The sequence below is a fragment of the Mirounga angustirostris genome, unplaced genomic scaffold (genome assembly GCF_029215605.1).
Source record: "Mirounga angustirostris isolate CCGP_5_RB_7025 unplaced genomic scaffold, mMirAng1.0.hap1 SCAF_3, whole genome shotgun sequence".
Classification (NCBI taxonomy): Eukaryota; Metazoa; Chordata; class Mammalia; order Carnivora; family Phocidae; genus Mirounga; species Mirounga angustirostris.
This window is the reverse complement of record NW_026991711.1, coordinates 70,046,962-70,060,059: the sequence shown is the minus strand read 5'-3', so window position 1 is coordinate 70,060,059 and position 13,098 is coordinate 70,046,962.

The following is a 13,098-nucleotide window of genomic DNA, read 5'->3' as shown; positions in this document are numbered from 1 at the left end:
GTTACAGGGAGGGGGGAGGAGGAAGGGAGGGAGGGGGAGAGAGAGAGGAGCATGAGGCAAGGGCCAAGGCAAGAGAGAAAGGTGGAGGAGTTCCGGGGACCATGAGAAGCTCCACGTGCCAGCACAGAGTCTGGGGAAGGGGGGGGTGGAAACAGTGGCAAGGACTAGACTACAAAAGGATTCTGAGGGATGGAAGTAGATGGCTTTCCAAGGTGTTGAGAAATAAACAAGAGGGGGACGAGCTGGTGATAGAGGGTCAAGTAGAGGAGACCAACATGCTCATGCTTTTGCTAATGGAAGCCGGGGGATGATGGGAAGGACCACTGTGCTGAGCGGGGGGCTTATGTTTCAGCAGGAGGCAGCAGGTGCCCGAGGAATCTGCACGCTCACCCGGTTCTTTTCCTCCAGGCTGCCACTTGACCAGAACCAGCCTTCCAGGAGAACATGTGAGCTGGGGTGGCCCAGCATCTACCAGACCCTCCGGTGCCACGAGGCCGCCTGCGTGTCCGCTGTTGGGGAGAAGCCAGACTTGTCTATTATTGGCTCAGATTTGTTTAATTTAAATTTTCCCTCACAGGAAAAAGAAGGACGTGAAGCTGCCCAGGAGGAGCACTGATCACATAGCCGTTTCCGTGTCTGGGCTCTGCAGGGACCAGGTTGCTATTGTCTTGGCAAATTCTTCTTCCCCAGTTAACCTAGATGTCTGAGGGAGAGTCAGCTTTGCCCGACAGGGACAAGGAAGAACAGAGCAAGGAATGATTTCAGCCAATGTGGGCTTCCTCCCAAAGCAATTAGAGCTTGGATTGAAGCAACCGAGTTGGATTCGGGGTTTTTCTTCCTTGGAAGCCATGATTTCATTGAGTGAAGAGCCAGGACAGAGCTGATGGCCTGCATACAGCTCCACCCACACCCCAGATATCACCAACAACCACCGCCCGCAGGTGGGTTGGGACAGCAGACAGGAAAGGGAGGCTGTTGGTAACAAACTGACAATTTTGAAAGTTCACTTTGTGCCAGGCAAGCCTCGGTTAAGAGCTGGAATGTCTTATCTCCTTTATTCCTAGTAACACCTCTATGAGTGTTACTCATACTGTTAGTGTCCCCTTTCACCAACAGGGAAACTGAGGCTCTGGGAGGTGAGATGACTGGCCAGTGGCTATCAGTTAAGTAAATGGCACAAGAAAGTCCAGAGCCCACAGTCCTAACTACCAACAATGCGGACCATCAGAGTTGAGAAAAGCAGGCTCTGGGAATAAAATCCGAAGGCCGATTGCCCTCTCCTTTCCAAGTGGGGTCATTTTGAAGCTTTGGCCCTCTCAGAGCTCCCAACCATGGTAGAGAAAGAATAGCAAAGCATCTGCCAGTTACAGCGCACTTGCTGTGCCAATCTCGTCACGGGCATCGTTTAACCTTGAGGCAGCCTAGGGAAGGTGCATCCCTGCTTTTTAGGTGAGAAAACTGGTCCTCAGAGAGATTACGGGTTTTTTGCACAAAGTCACACAAGCCAAAATCTTCCAACTTCAAATCTTAGTTTGGCCCCAGTCACTGGGCTATAATTCTCTACCCCTCATTCAAAGCCATCATGTTGCAAATGAGGATAGTATGGTACAGAATCCATGACTGCAAACACAGGAAGTCTCTTGACCCCGCAGTCCAGTACTTTCCAGTACCCACTCACCTGCTCTTTGGTCAGCCCATGAGCAGCAGCCTTCTCAGAAGGGCAAGAGGGGTACTGTCATGGCCATGCCGCCCCTCCCCATTGGGCAAAGAGTCTGCAGGAGAAGTGTCCCACTTCTGGACCATGCTGCGGGTCCTGGGACCTGGAAATCTCATGCCCAGATGGCCCTGAATCCACGTCCAGAGCCATTCCGTGTCCTCGGGGATTTGTCCATCCGTGAAGAGACCGCAAAGTCCCAGCCCAGCAGGGCAGCAAAGGGGATGGGTATTTGCTGGGGTGCAGATACATAGTGGCGGGGGGTTGCCCATATATGTCCCTTACGGTGGGAAGGAGAAATCTGTCCCTCAAGGTGGAGGGAGAAAGGGGGTGAGCTGGGGCAACCAGAGGCTGCCCTCCCTGCATCGCCACATCCCCATGGAACTATGAGGACTCCAAAAATTCTACATTCATCCTGGCCTTCTGGGGCCTTCTGAGTGGCCAAGGTAGGAGAGAACACTCACCATCTGTTAAGATTTTACCGAACACTTGTTAACTTGATATTTAACTTTTAAAGACTGAGCCTCCATTTGTACTCTTGCCCTGGCCCCCCAAGTATCGGGGGTGAGCCTGCCCCTACTTCCCTTTCACCTCTCAGAGTCTTCTAGTCCCACACACCCCAAGGCCCCTGTGGCCTTACTTCCTATTCCACCCTTGCCAAGAACGTTGGATCCTCACTGAGCGCTTTCTAGGAGCCGCCCCCTACCTCCCCCCCACAACTCCCTGCCCATGAAGGGCATTCCACAGGTTTCTGTATCATCAGCAGCTCCAGGAGAGATGCTGCCCTGCTTTCTGGCTAAGTTGCCTGATTGTTCCCTGGCATTTTTCTGACCCAGCCACGCAGGAGCCCAGACCTCAGTACCTCCAGCCAGCACCGGTGGAAAACGCTCCCATCGGTGAAGAATCCTGCTTAACCGTTAAGCAACCCAAGCTTAGGCAAAATGAGAAATGTATTGATTCGTAGAACCATGGGAAAAACGATGACCAAGAACTTAAAAACCCCATCAGGACTGACCTTCTCTCCTTGTCCCTGTGGTACTGCCTGTTCTCTCTTTCTCTGCAGACCAGTTCTGTCCACCTTGCCAGAAACATGGCCACAACAGTCTCTGGGTTTAATCTGTAGCTTTAATTCCACAGAGAGACTGACTTTAAGTTCTCTTGGGTTCCGAGTCTCAAATCCCTAGCAAAGAGACTTACTGACGTATCTTGGGTCAGCACTTACCTTGGCTCAAACCAAATGAGAGCTGGGGACTGGTTCCTTTAAAAATGGCTGGTCTCTTAGAGCCACGGTGATGCAAAGGCCCTGCTCCCCTGGAGAAGAGGAGGGGGCTGGGGACACAAACAATCCTCTGCATGTCTCCGAAAGCTAGACTATTGATTCCCACCACCTCAGACTATCAAACTATGCCTATCTGCCTGCCTTCGTCTTCCCCTCGCCCCCCTTGCCTTCTTCCTGACATGGGTTTAAATCCTGAGTTTTCTCCTTCCTACTGAATCCAGGCTCCAGAGGCACAGAGAGGACCTGCTCGCAGCTCTGTCACCAGCTTGCTGATGGGCCAGAGCCTATTATTACTCTATCCCTTAAGCCTTAATATCCTCAGCTGCCAAAAAGGGAAGGGGGAGCAGTTTGCTCGCCACACAGGTTTTGCCCTTCTGTTTCTGAGTCTTTGAGCCTCCTAAGCAACCAGCCTACCTTGGCCAGACCCCTTTTCCCACCCTGCTTTATGTAAACCTTTAAAACACTGGATCTCTCCTTATTTTAATGAAGTACTCATTTTTAATCCTTTATTTTTGGACCATAACATTTAGAGTTTAATCCTCGGGGTTCTAGCCTGCCTACTTGGTACTATTTTGAATCAAGAGCTCTGCATTAATGCTGTTTTGCTGAGGGCAGTGTTCCCTCCATTAACTTATCCCTTGAGGAAATAATGCCATTATCTGAAGTCAGAGGCATTCAAAACAAAACCCATCTTGTAAATCATGCCAAGCCGGGTTCCAGATCCCTCCAGGTGCAACTTCCAATTGGTCTGGCCTTGTTGGAAGAAAATGGGGCAAAACGGTGAAGAACAATCAGAACTTTTCTGACCCAGCTCTTCCTTCTGCCCCTTCCCACTCCTACCTCTGCAGCCAGAATCCTGCTTTCTCACAGGCCCGCTGCCTATCACAGCAGGAACAGGGACAAGTCCAGCCGTTACCCGCTGGGCCTTGCAGAAATAAGTTTGGGAAATGCTGGATTAAAGACAGTTTAGCAGGTTTGTTTCCCTCTGACCCCATCTCAAGCTAATCACCTCCCAAAGGCATATCCTCCTACCACTACCACATGGCAGTTAGAGCTTCAACATATAGATTTGGGGGTGCTACCAACACTCGGTCTGTAACAGAGAGTAACTTGTTCAGGATCATAAGCAAGAAGGTGGCAAGAGCCACGTCTGGGACCGATGTCTCCAGATTCCTCCATCTGTCCTCTTTCCCTTGTATGTAAACGATAGTATGAGGCATCATGGACTATCAAGTGCTGTGCTGGGCAGCTGGTGGGAAGGATGAGACTGGATAGGATTTGAGATGCTGATGATGCCCAGCATCCGAGCAGCGGCCCTGGGGAGTCCGAATCTGCCCCTCCCCCATAACCCCTTCTTCTGGTGAGATCCCAGACGGAGACACGCAACAAGGAACAACAGAAGATGGAAGCAAGTGCCATTTTATTGCTAGCTGAGATGCCTGGTAGTCCTTTGGGTGGACAGCTCCAGGAAGCTGAGCCGGGGTTAGGACAGGCTCAGAGTTTGAGCAGGTCTTTCCTTCTCGTACCCAAATCTTACCACTGGACTTTGGTGAGCTGAAGACTCTGGTGTGAGTGACCCACTGTGAGTGGTGAAGCCCAGTCAGGATCCCTGTCTCTCACCAGTGGTATTAGAGTGATGGCACTGTCTTCTCTCCTCTGTTGGGGACAACCCAGCATAGCACCGCTTGGCTAAGCCTTGGAACACAATTTGTTTGCTTTCCAAGGCTGCTCTGGTAGAAGGTAGGGGCCCATCAAAGAGCAACCACGGTCTTTTCTCCACTCCGGGTGCTTGGGGGAGGCTGGCTACAGCTCCTAGATGCTTGGTGGGCTGCCTCTGAGATTCAAGACAGGGGCAGGATCATTCTTCTAGACCCTGGAAGCCACTCTATTCTACCTCAATCCGGACTACTCCCAGGCCCCTCCCTGAGGCCACCCTCCGTCCCTCATACCACTCCCTGCCCTTTCTGATCAGGTTAAACCTGGGTCTGTCCTCCCCTCGCCCTCAGTTCCAAGATCCCAAAGAGAATATTCTATAGTTTAGGTGCTATTCTGAAATAATTTGGCCGGTTTGATATATCACGCTTCCCTCTCCCTCCCATGCCGAGACACACTTTCTAGCCTCCCCTTTCACTTCTGCCTCCCGTTGTAGTGACTCTCATGAAGAAAGATGTCATTTGTGTGCCTCTTTGTGATCATCAGAGGTATTACTAAAGGCTTACAAATTTTAATTACTGGCTTAATATTCCTACACACATTTTATCTGGGACATTTCTCTCCGGTGAGACACAGACAGGAAAGCATCGCAAGAAAGACATAGGCACTATTTATTCTCGTCCACTGTGGGGCACGGTAGAGGGCTGAATGACGGCTGCCCACACCCAGCAAGTTCCCATCCCCAGACCCTGTGAATGTGACCTTACTGGGAAGCGGGTCTTTGCAGATGTGATGAACCTCAGTATCATGAGAGGAGGAGATGACCCTGGATTATCTGGATGGCCCCTAAATGCCATCCCACGTGTCCTTGTAAGAGAGGCAAAGGAGAGACCCTGGGGCGAAGGTGAACGTTGGCGGGGTGGGGGGAAGGTGACGTGAAAAAGAGAGATGAGGCCACACACCAACGGACACTTGGAGTCACCAGAAGCTGGGAGAGGAAAGGAAGTGTCCTCCCCCCAGAGCCCGCGGAGAGTGGGGGACCCTGCCCCCAACTTGATTTCAGACCTCTGGTCGCCAGACCCGGGAGAGAGGAGAGCGGTGAGTGCCACAGAGCCACGAAAGATCACTGGACTTAGCTCCAGAAAGTTCACCAGTGATTCCTGAGAGCAGAGCAGTTGGAATGAATGGGTGTAAGGAAACAATGGACACGGTGTTTGCAGAACACTCCCCGCCATGCTCACTTCGGAGAGTGAGCGGTAAACCAGAAGCCTACATTACTTCCCGTGTCTGTATGTCCTCTGTCCTGCTGGCCAAACAGGCCCTGGAAATCAGAAGCACCTGTTTCCGCCACCGGCGTCAAACCCAGAAAGAACCCCCGGGCATCCTGGGTCTTCCCTTCTGTCCATCTGGTGTCACCCAGTTCTCGCCCCATTGCCTCCTCCTGCTTCCTACCTGGGACCCTCCCAAATCTCAACTGCAGCTGAGAATCGACTTTCCCCCTTTGACGTGCTATCCAGGGTTTTAGCCAAGAGCGCATTTCAAACTCCATCCCTCACAGACACTACAAAGTCGCATGACACAAAGATCTCTTTGGAATAACAGAGCTGGAAACAGAAATCCACATGCAGCCAATCCTGCTTTTGGCTTGTCTCATGGGGGCAGGGAGAGGGCAGGCAGGGGGGGCAGGGGGCTGCCACTGGACCCCGGAAACAAGTCTGCAGAGGGGTCTCGCAGGCCACTGGGACTGACTCCAGGCTGAAGCCTACACAGATCATCATGTTCCTGACAGGGCGCGTCATTTCTTACATAAGCTAATAAATCCTCACTTCCTTGTAGGAGGAGAGGTCAGGGTGTCATAGCCAGTTTGGGCAACAAAGGAGAGCAGTCTGAGGCTATTCTCCGGTAGTTGTCTGGGGAAGTCGGGGCTTGTAGAAGAGGGGTCCCTAAGACTGTGATCAGCCTCCCCTTGGAGAAGGGGATGACGTGGAGATGTTGGAGCAGGACTGTGGCTTCCCCTGGAGAGAAGGAGTGACTCCCAGGGACCCTGTGCACCCCCTACCCTGTTTCACTGGACACAATAGCCCCACCCACCCCACCCTCCAACCACCCACCCTTCACCCTGGCTCCATGTATGGGCCACTTGTTCGTCTACACCCAGAGCCTGGGGCATGGCCCCCACGCTAACTGGCAGTGGGTTTCAGCTCAGACCTCCCTGCTGAGTCCCGCACCTGGGAGCCCCCTGCTCTGCCCTGGCCCTCGGTAGACATTACCAACTCAACATGCACAAAGGTGAAGCCAGCTCTCCTCACCTCCTCCGGTCTCCTCCTGTGAGCTCCATTTTAAGGAATGACACCAAAGTCAGAGACACAGCAGTCAGCCTGTCCCTGTCCCCGCCGCTCATCGGGAGTCCACCAGCACACCAGGGTGGAGAGGAGCTGAAGCGACAGATGAGCGCGCTGAGATCTCGGGGGAGGCGAGCCTTCTGGGCAAACCAGGAGCGCTGAGTTGGGAGAAAGGGAGCCCTGAACCGCTTAGGTTATTTGCAGTGATTCCCAGGGACAGGAAAGGAGTAAGAACGGCCCTGCTTCCCTCTCAGCATCCCAGCCCGTCCTTACTGCGCACAGCTCCGGGACGGTCAGGGACAGGTGGACTCCTGACTGCCCACCAAGCGCTGAAGAATCGCTTCCCGGCCGCTTTCCTCCACGCCCTGCGAGGGTGGTGCGGAGATGCGCTGCGCTGCTGGGGAGAGCCCAGGGAGCCCGAGTGCGGATCCCGCAGACAGCGCGGCTGGTGAGCCAAGCGTCCCTCGGCTCTTCCGGGAGCAGAGGCTCCTGCCCTGGGAAGGGTTCCTCCTGCCACGTCACCGCGGGCTTGAATGGAAGTGGTCATGCTCTTACAGAGCTCACCTGCGGGCATAGTTTGGTGGCCAGAAGGGCGCCCGTCACAAGTGTCCCCCGCCTCCGACTCCTGGGCCCAGGGAGGCGTGTGTCAGCACGGTGTGCAGGGGGGACTTCCCACCCCGCCCAGGAAGCAGGTGTGTGTGCAGGAGGTCCAGACATCTGCAAGGACAGAGGAGACGCGTGCTGCGTCTGGAAGCCCAGTCACCCCAGGTTATCCACACACTGGCTTTGCAGTGTTCTTTTATTACATGCAATCACTCTTCCTGTAAATTCCCTCTTGGAACCAAATTCTCGAAGTCAGGTGTCTTACACTTGCCAGCTGAGAAGCCTGATTAGTACAACCAAGGCAGTGCCTCCTCCTGAGCATGCAGCGCTCAGGACTACAACACATAGGCTGCGTGTGGAAAATGTAGGGACCAGCTGTGTGCGGGACGCACACCTATGTCCCACCGAAACACACCGATTGTAAAGCGGAGATCTGCTCTTCTAGATCTGATTTTTTGTAGCTGTGGAACAGTAGGGCTGTTGACTCTTGGATGTGTCTTATCTACTAATGGAAGAATGGTATGACCCTAATCATGAGATCACCCCCATAGCTTTCAGAAAGATGCAGTTGATCTAAGTGAATACAAGTACTGTCTAATTATTTGACTAATAAAGAACCACCTTCTAATTCCTCAATAAAGCTCTCTTTAGGCAAAACACTTATGAATAGTATTGCTGTAAAATGTCCAACATTCTCAAATAAAACAATTTACATAATTTAAAAAGGGTTGGGCTGATTATGACAACCAAAGGAAGTGTATAATCCATGATTGTATCTAGATCTAAAAAAAAAAGCTGTAAAGGACATCTAGGGCACAAGTGGACCTGATAATGCGACCGTGCCAATGAAGGGTTCCTTGGGTGTGGCAATGGACTTGTGGTTTGGGAGGAGGAGGTCCCTGTTCTCAGAAGGTATGTGGGGAAGAGAGAGGTGAGTGTGGCCATGACTAGTCAAGTGTTCGCTGCAATATTTTAACTTTTCTCAATAAAAAGGTAGGGGTACTTAAAAAAAGAAACATGCTACTCTGGTATTTGTTGTTTTAAGGGAAAAGGATATTATTAAGGCAACTCTTTCAGAAGTTTTTCTTTTCTTTTGTTTTTAAGTAGGCTCCATGCCCAGCACGGACCCCAGTGTGGGGCTTGAACTCATGACCGTGAGATCAAGACCTGAACTGAGATCAAGAACCAGACACTTAACCAGCAGAGCTGCCCAGGCACACTCCTCTTTCAGACGTTTTTTATGCCAGTAAACAGGAAAATTCGCAAATCCTGACAGTCACCACTTCTTTGGAGCTGGGAAAATATTGTCCTCTACTTACGCACTATAAAGTCAGATTCCCAAGAGCCATTTTTGGGCACCATCTGGCTTTTAGAACATTCCCAAATCTGGAAGTGGTTAGCAAAGAGGTAGCCCTGGGCACCCAGCAATAATAAATAGGCTGATACTCATCTTGACTGTTTTTTGATCAAACACTGATATTTTGCTTAACGCCGCCCCCCCCCCCCCGTCCCCTCTCCTTTTCTCTTTGTCTGTCTCTTGACCAGGGTTGAAAATACTGGATTAAGAGTCTGTATTTGGTAAAGAAAAGCTTTAGTGTTTCATATAAGCATGAGTTTACAAAGCTATATACAGTCTGGTGGAAAAAAACAGCAAATCATAATATTGTTGAGTTCAACAGATAATTTCAAAAAACAGATTCTGAGTCCTCTCATGAAGCATTTGTAATGTATTTTGACAGTGCTGAACAACGTTTACACCTAAGAGCTACCTTTTATCGCTCTACTGCCATAGAGAGAACACGGGCTTTGGAGTCAGTCAGATCTAAGTTCTGATCAACATTTCAACTAGGTCCGACTGTCTTCTGCCCCATTTCTCCACTTGTAAACTGGGAAGGACTGTGAAGCCTGAGTAAGAGCACCTGGCAGAGTGCTGGGACACTCTGAGGCAGTTAGGTGCCGATTTCCAACCTTCTCTTTATGTACGATTTTGAAGTTCAGTCCCTTTCCCTAGAGCGGATCTCAAGGGGCAGGGGTCATTTTTGGTTGTGACAACAGGGGCATCTAGTGGCCTCTAGTGGATGAGGGATGCTGTTGAACATTATACACGGTACAGGGCAGCCCCCCATGACACAGTATTATCCGGCCCCAAGTGTCGGTGGTGCTGAGGTAGAGAAACCCTGCCACCAAGGGATGCACAACATCAGAGACTCTGCCAAGTGTGCGTGATACAGCTCTGGATGAGGAAATGGGAGATCTGGGGAAGTTGGGTGATCTGTCTAAAAACCATAGTATACTTGGGGAGGGTGCTGAGGGAGGCACAGTTTGGACCCTTGGACGTGAAACCAAATCCGTTTTTACCCCAAAAGGTGCTCTTTCCACTCTATCATAGTGCCACCTCTCCTTAAGTAGAATAAGAACTGTTAAGGGACCTGCACCATGTGACAATTCTGAGAAAATAAAACCACCAGAGACTGGAACAGCTAATTATTCTAAAGCTTTCAAATATGTCACACATGCTCATATTATTTACAAAACACATGCAAATACAGACTCAGAAATAACGAATTTTGACTGGTTGTCTTTTAAGAAGTAGCCAAGGCTAGCGAAGCTGGACCTCCTGCGAGAAAACCATAGCACATTTGCCAGAGCTAGCCTCAGAGGCATGGGGGATGCTTTCCCATCATCCTAGCCCCTGCAAGAGCTTCACCATGGCCAAACGCCTCCGTTCTTTGGGAAAGTGAATCTATCTCTCCAAATATCATTAAATCAGGACTCAATCTCTCCAGAAAAGTATGACGTGGTTGTTTTGTGCTGATTACATATAGATAGTGAGATACTCCCGCACAGCAAATATCACAGGCAAGACAACAGTCTGGGTACAAGTTGACAAGTGGTAATGTCAAAAAAGAAATATTGAACACTGCTGATAAAAGCGAGTCATTGGCAACGCTGAAGTTTACTTTTTGGTCTTTCTAAAAGTAACTCTCATAGCTATTTTTAAAGAGCCATATTGTGCTTTTTCAAAGATAATAAAAATCAAGTAAATATTAGGGATTTTACCCATGAGAGTTAATCATTGCTCAGACTTAATCAATGTTCATGATGAACTAGACTCGAGAAGTCCATTAATGATTACTAAAGTCAGTAGGTATTTTTATTTTTCTTTTTTCAAGTTTTTATTTAAATTCCAGTTGGTTAACAGAGTGCAATATTGGTTTCAGGAGAATTTAGTGATTCATCACTTACATAAAACACCCAGTGCTCATCAGAACAAGTGCCCTCCTTAATGCTCATCCCCCATCTAGCCCATCCCCCGCCCACCTCCCCTCCAGCAACCCCGTTTGTTTCCTACAGTTAACTATTTGCTGGTTTGTGTCTTTTTCTTATGTTCATCTATTTCGTTTCTTAAATTCCATCTTATGAATAAAATCATATGGTATTTGTCTTTCTCTGACTTATTTCACTTACGATTATACCCTCTAGCTCCATACACATTGTTGCTAACGGCAAGATTTCTTTTTTTTTTTTTTTGGTAGTTGAGTAATATTCCATTATATATACCACATCTTCTTTATCCATTCATCAGTCGATGGGCACTTGGGGTCTTTCCATAGTTTGGCTATTGTTGATAATGCTGCTTTAAATATCGGGATGCACTTATCTCTTCAAATCAGTATTTTTGAATTTTTTGGGTAAATAGCTAGTAGTGTGATTGCTGGATCATAGGGTAGTCCTATTTTTAACTCTGAGGAACTTCCATGCTATTTCCAGAGTGGCTACACTAGTTTGCATTCCCACCAACAGTGCAAGAGGTCTCCCCTTTCTCCACATCCTCACCAACACCTGTTGTTTCCTGTATTGTTAATTTTAGCTATTCTGACAGGTGTGAGGTAGTAACTCATTGTAGTTTTGATTTATACTTCCCTGATGTTGAGCATCTTTTCATGTGTCTGTTAGCCATCTGTAAGTCTTCTTTGAGAAAATGTTCATGTCTTCTGCTCATTTTTTAACTGGACTATTTAAGTGTTCAGTTTTTTAAGTTCTTTATATATTTTGGATACTAACCCCTCATCAGATAGGTCATTTGCAAATATCTTCTCCCATTCCAAAGGTTGCCTTTTAGTTTTTCCTCCTATACTGTGCAAAAACTTTTTATCTTGATGAAGTCCCAATAGTTTATTTTCGCTTTTGTTTTTCTTGCCTCACACCTATCTAGCAAGAAGTTGCTACGGCCAGTGTCAGGTTACTGCCTATGTTCTCTAGTGAGTAGACATCTTTAAAAATAATTGTCATTAAGTAACACCTTAAGTGAAAATTAAATATAAAAAATCAATGCTCTCTTAGAGAACTTACCCAAACTAGTCCATGTCCTGAGGATTCTAGGTGATTACTAAATATATATATACTAAATATATATATACACTATAAAAATATATATATATATTAAATATATATAAATATATATATATATATTGTGTAAGCCTATATTAGATCATAAAGTAGTCAATGTTGACAATGTGTTTTTTCCCCACATTCAAAAATGCAGTCCTGAGGTCTGCAAACTATAGCCAGTTGAGCCATTTTATTTTTTTTAAAGATTTATTTGAGAGAGAGAATGAGACAGAGAGCATGGGGAGGGGGGGTCAGAGAGAGAAGCAGACTCCCTGCTGAGCAGGGAGCCTGATGCGGGACTTGATCCCAGGACTCCAGGATCATAACCTGAGCAGACGCTTAACCATGTGAACCACCCAGGTGCCCCTGTTGAGCCATTTTAAAAAATACCTCATCTTTACAGAAAAGTGATACTACAGATAATTTCTAACCTTTAATGACAAAAACAGACTTAGACCAGACTGATAGTTCTTCTATCATTATCACCAGGTACTATTTTGGGGTAGAAGAAAAAAAGTTTTCCCATTCATATTTTTAAAAATCTTTCATTTTTTATGAGCTTCCCAATTGTACACAGAACATTAACCTATCTTCACTTCTCAATGGGGGACCATATACCCAATGAGTATATATTAACATGCATTAAGAGAACATAAGAAAAAACACAGAAGAGACAGGCTCTAAATGGTTAAAAAAAAAAATGAAATTACAAAGTGGGAAAATGTTTGAATGTTGGCAAATGATTAAGATTCTTAATAAGAACATTTTATAAAAAAAAATCAACATTCAAACATTACAAATAAGAATAAAGTATTTAGGAAATAGGAACAGGCAAACAAACTTACAATGTTGAGGTGCACACCACACACACAAAGACAGGTTACTTAGTGCTTAGTGGCTGTTTGGGGTGTGGGCTTTAAAATTCAAGTGACTGGGATGCCCAGGATGTTTTGAGGACTAAACTCTGAAATACCTGGTACATAGTAGCTAAATAGTAGATATTATAATAGACTGGCCACAGATAAAACATGAATTCTGCCCCTTGGTGAGGGAAAACTGGTCCTCATTAAAGGAACATAAAACTGTGGCCCCTTAAAGGGTAGTGTGGTTACTTG